Source organism: Schistocerca piceifrons, chromosome 7 (genome assembly GCF_021461385.2).
Source record: "Schistocerca piceifrons isolate TAMUIC-IGC-003096 chromosome 7, iqSchPice1.1, whole genome shotgun sequence".
Taxonomy (NCBI): domain Eukaryota; kingdom Metazoa; phylum Arthropoda; class Insecta; order Orthoptera; family Acrididae; genus Schistocerca; species Schistocerca piceifrons.
Window position 1 is genome coordinate 590,960,910 of NC_060144.1, and position 10,800 is coordinate 590,971,709.

At 43.2% G+C, this 10,800-nt stretch overlaps 1 pseudogene; it reads left to right on the top strand.

Moving 5' to 3' along the window:
* The first annotated feature begins 7,400 nt into the window (after window positions 1–7,400).
* LOC124709180 lies at window positions 7,401–7,518 on the top strand (annotated as a pseudogene).
* Window positions 7,519–10,800: the final 3,282 nt, after the last annotated feature.

Consider the following 10,800-nt stretch of genomic DNA (forward strand, 5'->3'; position numbering starts at 1 on the left):
GAAATTTGGATATTTAGCTTGGGTATTACCTAATCTTTCCTGTCGTTCCAAAGCCTTTGTATTAGATTTTTGAACCTTTTTCCATACATCCTTCATCATTCGACTGAAATCTCTTACTGTTTCTACGACTTTTCCGTTTTTCTGCCTGATTACATCAAAAGGGGACGGCATTTTTTCCCCATAGACCACTTCATAAGGTGACATGCCAGTTGCTTCATGCGTTTTGGCGTTGTATACCGACACGATTATTGGTAAATACGTATCCCAATTAGAATGTTGTTCGTTAATATAATAACTAAGCATCTTGCCAATTGTCCGATGAACTCTTTCTGTGCGCCCGTTGCACTGAGGGTGTAACGGAGTTGTGCGTAATTTGCGTATTTTTAATAAGTGGCATAGCTGTTTCATTAATTCAGACATAAAATTAGATCCCTGATCTGTGATAATAGCTTCAGGTACGCCAAATTTAAGTATCCAGTTGTTAACTAAAGCTTGGGCAACTGTATTTGCTTGCTGATCTGGGAGACTCACCATAGCTAGACAGCGTGAAAAGTGATCTATAATTGTAAGGACATACTTATTACCAGCAGGTGTTCTATGATATGGCCCGTAGAGATCCACTCCGCAGATTTGAAATGGACATGAAGCCTCGGGGAGCCTCTGTAAGGGTATTTTTGAACGAGAAAGTTCAGCTCTTTGTGCGCACGCAATGCAATTACGAACGTACTGCGCAACATCCGGCTTTCTGGTTTGCCACCAAAATCGCTCTGCTACTCGTCTTTCGGTTGTCCGCTGTCCACCGTGTCCTGCAAGGATATGATCGTGGGCCTCTGCCATTATTTCTTGTCTAAGGTGTTGGGGAACAACAATTCGCGGTCCAAGTTTTGTTTTACGGCATAATACACCATCTTCAAAGCAAAATTGTTTTTGAGTTGCGTATTTTTTACATTCTGTATCCTCATCTTGTGCCTTTCTCCAGTCCTCAGTATCTCGGCCTGTTGCTTCCAAAAGTGCTATTTTCCGACTTAGGCAATCTGCATTCGTGTGTTTTTTGCCTGGTTTATGGATAACTTCGAAATCCATTTCGGAAAGACATAGGGCCCAACGGGTAAGACGACTAGATGGATCCTTTAATCCAAACAACCATTTTAAAGCTGCGTGGTCTGTAATAACCTTGAATTTTCTACCATACAAGTAGCATTTAAAGTATTTGATACCATAAATAACACTTAACAATTCTTTCTCCGTTGTGGAATAATTTCTTTCTGCCGTTGTTAGTTGTCTCGAAGCGTAGGCTATGGGGTGTTCCGCGCCATTAATATTCTGACTCAAAACAACTCCTACTGAATGACCACTTGCGTCACAGGATAAAATAAATTCTTTGTTATAATCTGGGTAGGCTAATACTGGACTGTGTGTTAACTTATCTTTAAGGGTTTGTAATGCTGATTCACAATCTTCAGACCAATGAAATTTTGCACCCTTTTTCAATAATTGGGTTAAGGGTCGGGCAATTTCAGCAAAATTTTGAACATATTTTCGGTAATACGATGCGAGATCAATGAAACTTTGTATCTCCTTAACGCGTTGTGGTGTTGGGAAGTCCTTAACTGCCGAAATTAATCGAGGATCTGTTTTAATTCCTTTTTCACTAATGACATGCCCTAGGTATGTAACCTCTGTCAATGCAAAAGTACATTTTTCCATATTTAATGTTAATTTAGCTTTTCTAAGTCTCTGAAAAACATTACGCAGACGCACAGCATGTTCATTAATGTCTCTGGAGAATACAATAATATCGTCTAGATATACACAACATTGCTGAGTTTTGAGTCCTCGCAATACTCCATCGAGTAGTCTTTGAAAAGTTGCTGGTGCATTTTTCAAACCGAAAGGCATTCTTTTAAATTGCCAGTGGCCTCCAGGGGTAGAAAATGCTGTTTTATGCCTATCTTCAGGAGCAACTTCCAATTGATGATAACCACTACGTAGATCGATTGTTGAAAAGTATTTACTGTTACCCAAACTGTCAATGATATCTGTAATGTTTGGAAGAGGATAAACATCTGAGATAGTTTGTTTGTTAAGGTGTCTGTAGTCACAACAAAATCTATATCGTTTCGTACCGTCGGGAGACTTCTTTGGAATAATTACGATATTTGAATTATAAGGCGAATCAGAATATTCTATAATTCCATCTTTTAGATGCTGTTCTATAAATTCATCCAGTACTGGCTGTAAGTGATGCGCAACTCTATAAGGCTTCCTATAAACTGGGGGGCTATTTCCTGTTGGGATCCTATGCTGTGTGATGTCTGTTGCTGGCAATGGACCTTCTGCATTAAATAAATCTTGGAACTCAACTAAAACTGCTTCTATCGTGTCTCTATCCTTTCCTTTCAAATGCTCAATCTTCTGGCGCAATGCGGTTTTATAGGCGTCTGGTTTCTGACCATCATTAATATCTGACCAAATGAAATCTTCTTCTTCAAAAGTACTGACTGTAGCTAAAACAATGTGATACATCTAATTCCTCATTTTCCTCTAAAGGCTCTATTAGACACACTGTATCTGTAGGTACTTCGTGGTCAACGGTCATCCAGAGAAGTTTTCCTGAGCCAGATGGTATCTGATCCCGCGAATCAACCTTCAAGGACGTTGCACGCAGTATAGTTGATTTCGCCTTCCGGTTAGGGAAATCTTGCGGCAGAGGGCCCTTTGCAGCGGTGTCACCTAGCTGAAACACTATTCCGCTAAGTTCTACAGTTTGCTGTCTGAGGTCGATTTTAGCGTGATGTTTATTCAGGAAATCCAACCCTAGGATCGCGTCGTACCCGTCAGTTACCTTTGTTACCACTTCTACATCTTCCTGAAATTGTACACCGTGAATATAGAAAATCAATGATGTACATCCTAATGACTTAACTGTACCTCCTCCTACTCCACTCAATCTATACCTTGGAGGGTCATATTTCTTTTCTCCAATACATTCATTACTTACTATTGATACGTTTGCGCCTGTATCCACCAGTATCCTTGCCTCTTTATCCTGTATGGTAGCAGATAACCAGCATTCCGCCTTCACATTCGCCTTAATGGCATGAAATTTTATTGGGAACGCCTGGCGGCGGCTCCGACATTCCCGTTTGAGTTTAACTGATTTCTATTTCCAAAAACTTTCTTAGACCTGCATTCCTTGAATGTGTGACCTATTCTTTGACAATTAGCGCATTGAGGTTGTCTGCAATTTTTTGCTATATGTCCCTGTCGATCGCACCTAAAACATCGTACTCCTTCTGAAAATATATTTCGCTTCTCCTTGTATCTGGTGGCAATGTCAATTTCTTCAAAAGCTGTCGCCACAGATACAGCTTCTGCTAAATTTTTAGGGAACTCTGCCCTGACACGACGGGACGTTTCAGGAGGTAACCCACGTAAAAATGTATCCAGAGCTCTATTTTCTGCCTCTTGTAAAATAACTTTATTGCTTCATCACTAGTTGTCAACTGATAGGTGTTAATATTAACTTTTCTAATCCTATCTACAAAACTTTCTAACGACTCGTTTTGCCTCTGAGTGATAGTGTTTAACTGCTCCCTATAAAATCTACAGCTGTTCTGTTTTTGAAAACGTTTAAGTAATCCTTTCTTCAATTCCTCAAATGTTGGAGCATTCCGTAATTCTTCATGGTATAAGACGTGTGCTTTAGCCTCTCCTGTCAATCTTAACTTTGTCATTTGTAAGAGCTGTTCATCTGACCATGATCCTAACTTTGCAGCTGCTACTAAATCATCAAAAAAGGCTGTTATGTCCTCGCCAGGTTTACCTGAAAAAGGAGTTACTAAGGCTGCTGCTGAGGAATCTAGGGTGGGAGGGATTGAACTGGTTTGCCTAACCTCACTCAACTGTTTAAATAATGCATTATTATCATTTTTAAGCTGTGCTATTTGATTAACTAAGCTCTGAATAGCTTCATCAGTAGAAACCGCTTGTGGTGCTGACTCTGACTTTGTACGATTTCGTGTCATCATTTTACAAACTATTAGTTACACAATCTTCCTATACTGAATTTAAATGATGTTTAAATATTTCCGACAAACTCTTAAAATCATGAGAGAAAATACACTTCTAAATAAAGAAAATATTACGACTGCTATACAAACCTCTATCCCTTCACACATTAAAAAATACTAACTGTGGACCTTTACTGACTGTCATTCACACCTCATATTGAGCCAAGGGTTTTTTCTCTGACACCAAATGTAACAACTTAAACGGCTTCTGACACCCAAATGTAACAGTTGTGTTACTAAATGTGACACTTCCGTCACTCAATGTAACTGGGTTTCTCTTTGGATGCTGTCAGTTGTCAGGATGAGGATTCTAAAGCATTCTGTCAGGGTGAAAATATTAAATAAATTAACTTTTCTCTCTTAACAAAATGTGGGCAGGGTGGGTTCTTCCTTGGCTCGGGTATGAGGTCGAATGAAACATCATTTTTACATAAGATAACTTTATTGAAAGTTTCGTACAACTGTATCTTACTGGGACGTTCTGGTTCGGAGAGCGGCAGCCGTGTCGTTTGCGTAGCCTTCTGCTGCGACAGCGGCGGCGGCGGCGGCGGCGGCGTCTGATTACGCGTAGCGGTGAGTATCTTGTGTCGCCGTCTCGCCCAGCTGACCGGAGACGCGCAGCGCGAGGTGGCCCGTTTAATTATTGCGACCGACGTTGTGCATCGGATGGTGATACCTTGAATGTGGCGTCCCAGTGTTTCTCTTCTCTAAGCGGCCGCGTGTGTTGTGTGTTGACCAGCGGAGCGGCGCGGCGGGGCAAGGCCAGTGTCCCGAACTCGAACCACGGACTCCCGCTTGCCAGTCTTCGGCTGTCAGGTCTTTATCCTAGCTCACAGGTGACTGCTGAGGTGAGGCCGTCTCCTTCCCGTCCTCACGAGTCACCCGGGTACGTAAAAATCAGACTTCCAATACCTTTTAACTTCTGTCTTCTGGCGCCGCGGCTGCTGCTTGCTATTCCATTACAGCGGCGGACTTGGTGCGACTGTGCATGATGTAGTCTCTTCTTGCATGACGGTCTTCAGCACCGAAACTGACTGAAAACTACTGCTACTCTTCTTTTCTTCCTTCGTCTCTCGTCTTCGTCTCCGTCTGTCTTCATCTGTCTTCATCTGTCTCCATCTGTCATCTGTCTTCATCTGTCTTCATCTGTCTCCATCTGTCGGGCCCACCGCGTCTCGCGTATTTATTCACTTCAGTTCATTGGAGGTGAACGACTTCACGGCCATTGCCTCTTCTGTCACGTTGAAAAGCTTCTCGAAGAATCTTCTTGACCTCGGTCATTGGCTCTTGGAATGTAGGCGAGGGCCTCTGATCGCATGTGACGACTGAGAAACACGTGAGCCGGTCATTGCCTCTTCCGTCACGTTGAAAAGCTTCTCGTAGAATCTTCTTAACGTCGGTCATTGGCTCTTGGAATGTAGGCGAGGGCCTTTGCTCACATGCGACAACTGAGAAACACGTGAACCGGTCGGGCGATGCCCTGACAGCTGAATCGACAGCGCCCGCTTATGTGGAACTTGCTGACTTCATATGGTCATTGTCTCTTCTGTGCTGCCCGCTGAATGCCAGTATGTAACTCTCTAAACTAAACCAAGTTTTCCATTTATATTCTAATTTCTAGTTCACTTTGATTTCACTAATTTATTTACTTAAGTAACACTCAACACTATATACTGTTCTAGCTACTGGCTACAATAGAAGCAGAGATACACCTGCCTCTTCAGCCCCTGGCGTATACGCTGCCCTGCACGACAGGCATGTTGTAAGGTTACAATAATCGTCCTGCCAAATCAAGCAGCTTTGTAGAGAATCCTCCATGTCAAGAGCAAGATATGGTTTCCTGGGCCCCAAGATGTAGGCTGCCGAGATTAACGTGTGTGTTGTAGTAGTAGTACCAGCCTGGTTTATTAAATTGTGTTGCAGGGGTTACATGAGCCAATGAACATCGCTCGGAGAGGACCCAGGAGTCCTGATCTTCTCTTCAGTACTGCTCTGTCTACACTTCGTATTAATATGTTTGCCTCTAAAAGTCCTGTGTCATGTATTGGTATTCATGACATACTTTACACATTATCTACGTAATGACAAGTGTACAGAATGAGATTTTCACTCTGCAGCGGAGTGTGCGCTGATATGAAACTTCCTGGTAGATTAAAACTGTGTGCCAGACCGAGACTCGAACTCGGGACCTGTGCCAAGTGACAAGTGTAATTGTGGCTTAAACCATTTTAACCCTTACCCACGAAGATGGTCCATGACTGGAACTGCGCGATATTTGGGTTTAAAATAAAACCTGGTCAAACATGCAGTTTACACAAACAGATGGAAATTTCGAGGTCTGGGCTGAAGGGTGGATGAGGAAGAAGTGTCAAATGAATTCGCTCGGGCGCGCGGACTTGTGTGAGGCGTTGCGTTGTCATGGAGAAGTTCGTTTACTTTCTTAAAGAGACGAAAATACCGCAGCCGTTTCTTCGATTTCCGGAGGGTAGCACAATACACTTCGGAGCTGATCGTTGCATCGTGAGCAAGGACATGAAACAGAATAACACCTTCTGAATCCCAGAAGATCGTCGCAATGACTTTATCACTGAGGAAGTGGTTTTCAACTTTTTCTTTGGAGGATGTTTCTGGTGTGTTAGGGGCACACGCCTTTCAGCACCCCACTGGCGGACGTGCGTATCAGCTACACCGAAAGAGGCGCCCAGCTGGGCAGGGAGGTGTCTCACGGTGACCCGTTGACCACCTCAAATGAGAGTGTCTGCATGTTCCAACAATGTACAGTCATAGCTGTGTGCGGACGGCCGACAATTGGGAGATCGAACAGGTCTGAAATGCCCTGTTGCAGTAACGACAGACGCCTTACCCAACGACTCACCGTGCTTTTGTTCACTGTCAGGTCTCCAAAGACATTCTGCAATCGGCTATGAATATCTGGTTTTCCGCCAAAACAAGTTCAATGACACATCTCTGCTTGAAACGCACCTACGTTACAGACGCCAGTTTGAAGGCCACGTACAGCACCACCTCCTATCGGAACTTCACAAAAGTATAGGGGCTGAAGCAGCAATATTCCACGTCGTCCCAGAACAAATTCCGCGTTTTTAAACAGAAATTTTCCTAGAAAAAGAATGTCTTGCATTACTTGCTGAACAGTCCTCCTAGGTATCGAATGCATTCGTGAGCCAAGCCATAGAAAATGGCTAATATATAAAACAACAACAAAAATTAACTATAAATGTAGGTCGAGTCCGAACATTTTAGACTGAGTTTGATCGTTATTGTTATGAACTTCGATTGGAAATACACATAGCTGTAATAAGTCACAGGGGCAACGGCCTTGCCGCAGTGGATACACCGGTTCCCGTGAGATCACCGAAGTTAAGCGCTGTCGGGCGTGGCCGGCACTTCGATGGGTCACCATCCAGGCCACCATGTGCTGTTGCCATTTTTCGGGGTGCACTCAGCCTCGTGATGCCAATTGAGGAGCTACTCGACCGAATAGTAGCGGCTCCGGTCAAAGAAAACCATCATAACGACCGGGAGAGCGGTATGCTGACCACACGCCCCTCCTATCCGCATCCTCAACTGAGGATGACACGACGGTCGGACTGTCCCAATGGGCCGTTTGTGGCCTGAAGACGGAGTGCTTTTTTTTTTTTTTAGTAATATGTTCACAGTAAACGTTTGGGATATTTGACATCCACGTGCAGGTGGATTTATTTCAGTTAACAGGTCGGAAGCGAATTAAATGCACAACATTTCTTGGGTGACCTTGCGACACGAAAAGCTGTCCCGAGAGGCGGCGATGTACTGTGAGCAGCCGTGGAGCGCCTCACAGCGGCGTGGGCGTGGTGGGCCGCTAGAAGCTGAGGGTCGATGCGTCCCATGGTAGGGGAGAGAGCTAGCCTCGCGCTGATGTCGAAGCTTAGCGGGACCGGAACATCCGCCTCACTGAGCTTATGCTGTTCTAGTCTAGGAAGCATCTTACTTATGCGTCCGTATCACAGCAACCATACAGGGTAGAGAGAAGCACAATACATCCATTTTAAAAGACCGACGCAAACAAAATTTCAATAACACATTTCCGTCCCTACCATGGCTGACTGATCCAGACTTTTAGAACGAAGAAAACACTAAAGTACAAATCTTAGAAAAATAGTGACTATTCGCCAGATCGTTCAAATGGCTCTAAGCACTATGGGACTTAAGATCTGAGATCATCAGTCCCCTACACTTATAACCACTAAAACCTAACTAACGTAAGGACATCACACACATCCATGCCCGAGGCAGGATTCGAACCTGCGACCGTAGCAGCCGCGTGGTTCCGGACTGAAGCGCCTACAACCACTCGGCCACAGCGGCCGGCTGACTATTCACCAAAAGGTGACATAGTAATGATCAGCATATGAGACTGAGGAGCATCGGGAGATGGGTCTGCTGGGGCACTTACTTTTGTTATTTATTTATTTACATGTCAAGTTTCGTAGGACCAAATTGAGGAGAAAATCTCCAAGGTCATGGAACGTGTCAGTACATGAAGTTACAACATAAAAGTAATAACAGATAAAAATAAATGCTCATGAACCTGAAAGAAAATCAGTCCATAAGTTTAAGCAAACGCTATCAGCAATACAATGAGAATCAGCTTAATTTTTCAAGGAACTCCTCGATAGAATAGAAGGAGTGACCCACGAGGAAACTCTTACGTTTCGATTTGATTGCGCGTGGATTACTGCTAAGATTTTTGAATTCGAGTGGCAGCTTATTGAAAATGGATGCAGCAGTATACTGCACACCTTTTTGCACTAGAGTTAAGGAAGTCCGATCCAAATGGAGGTTTGATTTCTGCCGAGTATTAATCGAGTGAAAGCTGCTTATTGTTGGAAATAAACTAATATTGGTAACAAGAAACGACAATAAGGAATATCCATATTGAGAGGGCAATGTCAAAATACGCAGACTCGTGAACAGAGGTCGACAAGAGGTTCGTGAACTCACACCACTTATTGCCCGACCCGCCCGTTTCTGAGCCAAAAATATCCTTCTAGAATGGGAAGAGTTACCATACGACATAAGTGAATGAAAATAAGCAAAGTAGACTAATTTACGTGTCGAAGTAATCACTCACTTTCGATACTGTTCGAATGGTGAAAATGGCAGCAGTAAGTCTTTGAACAAGATCCTGAACGTGGGCTTTCCACGACAGCTTACTATCTGAACACCTAGGAATTAGAACTGTTTAGTTTCACTACTCATATGCCCGTTCTGCGAGAGTAAAACGTCAGGTTTTGTTGAATTGTGTGTTAGAAACTGTAAAAACTGAGTCTTACTGTGATTTATCATTGGTTTATTTTCTACAAACCATGAACTGAGGTCATGTACTGCACTACTTGAAACCGAATCAATGTTGCACACAACATCCTTTACTACCAAGCTAGTGTCATCTGCAAGCAGAAATATTTTAGAGCTACCCATAATAAGTCCCACATCACAGCCGTTATCAACATTGTGAATAATGACCTTTTACTGCCTATTGCTAAAGTAAGAGGTGAACCAATTGTGAGCTACTCCCCTTATTCCGTAATAGTCCAGGTTTTGGAGCAATATTGTGAGATCAACATAGTCAAATGCCTTTGTTAAATCAAAAAATATGCCAAGCGTTCGAAACTTTTTGTTTAGCCCATCCAGTACCTCACAGAGAAAAGAGAATATAGCATTTTCAGTTGCCAAACAACTTCTAAAGCCGAACTGTACAACTGATAGCAAATTGTGTGATATAAAATGATCAATTAACCATACATACACAGCCTTTTCGATAACTTTTGCAAACACTGATGGCATAGAAATAGGTCTAAAATTATCTGCATTATCCCTTTCTCCCTTTTTATAAAGCGGCTTTACTACTGAGTACATTAATCGCTCAGGAAACTGACCATTTCTAAAGGAAAAACTACAAATATGGCTAAATACAGGGCTAACATGTGCAGCACAGTACTTTAATATTCTGCTAGACACTCCATCATAACCATGAGAGTCCTCAGTCTTCAGTGATTTAATTATTGACTCAATCTCCCTCTTGTCTATATCACAGAGGAATATTTCAGACGTCAATCTCGGAAAGGCATTTGCTACGAAATTTATGTGATTTCCTAAATTTTTATTTAATTCACCAGCAATGCTCAGAAAATGGTTGTCGGCAAGGTAATATTCCTCATAAAAATATGTTTATATTAATTTAATGAAAACCCCTTTTAATTAGTCACGAATGTCAGTTACAAATAATAACAAACCTGCATACGCTAGGGTACTACGATACACACCACAAACAGTCGGTATGCGAAGTTGCGAAAGGCTGGAGTTACTAAGAGAGGTGACAGCGAAGGAAAAACCAGACCACACTATGTCATAGCCACCCTCACCAGCACAGAGCACACGGGAAGCGCCAACATAAACATTCCACCATCCTTAACAGAACGCTGGCTGATTGCCGGCTGTGGAGTGCTAGTCTCAGGCCTCGAGTGAGTTGAAGCTCTGCAGTGAGAGGGTTGACTAGGGAGACGGACCCTCCGCATGCCTTGCTGTCTCTAGTCGTCTACGGAATCACAAGTTCAGCTGGAAGGACACCGATGCAGCCAGCTCCACTGCCAACTTTCTACTGATGGGTCGCAGAGGCCGTCACCACCCTGCACCCTTGCTGGAGGCCTGACTTGCGTGACCTGGATGC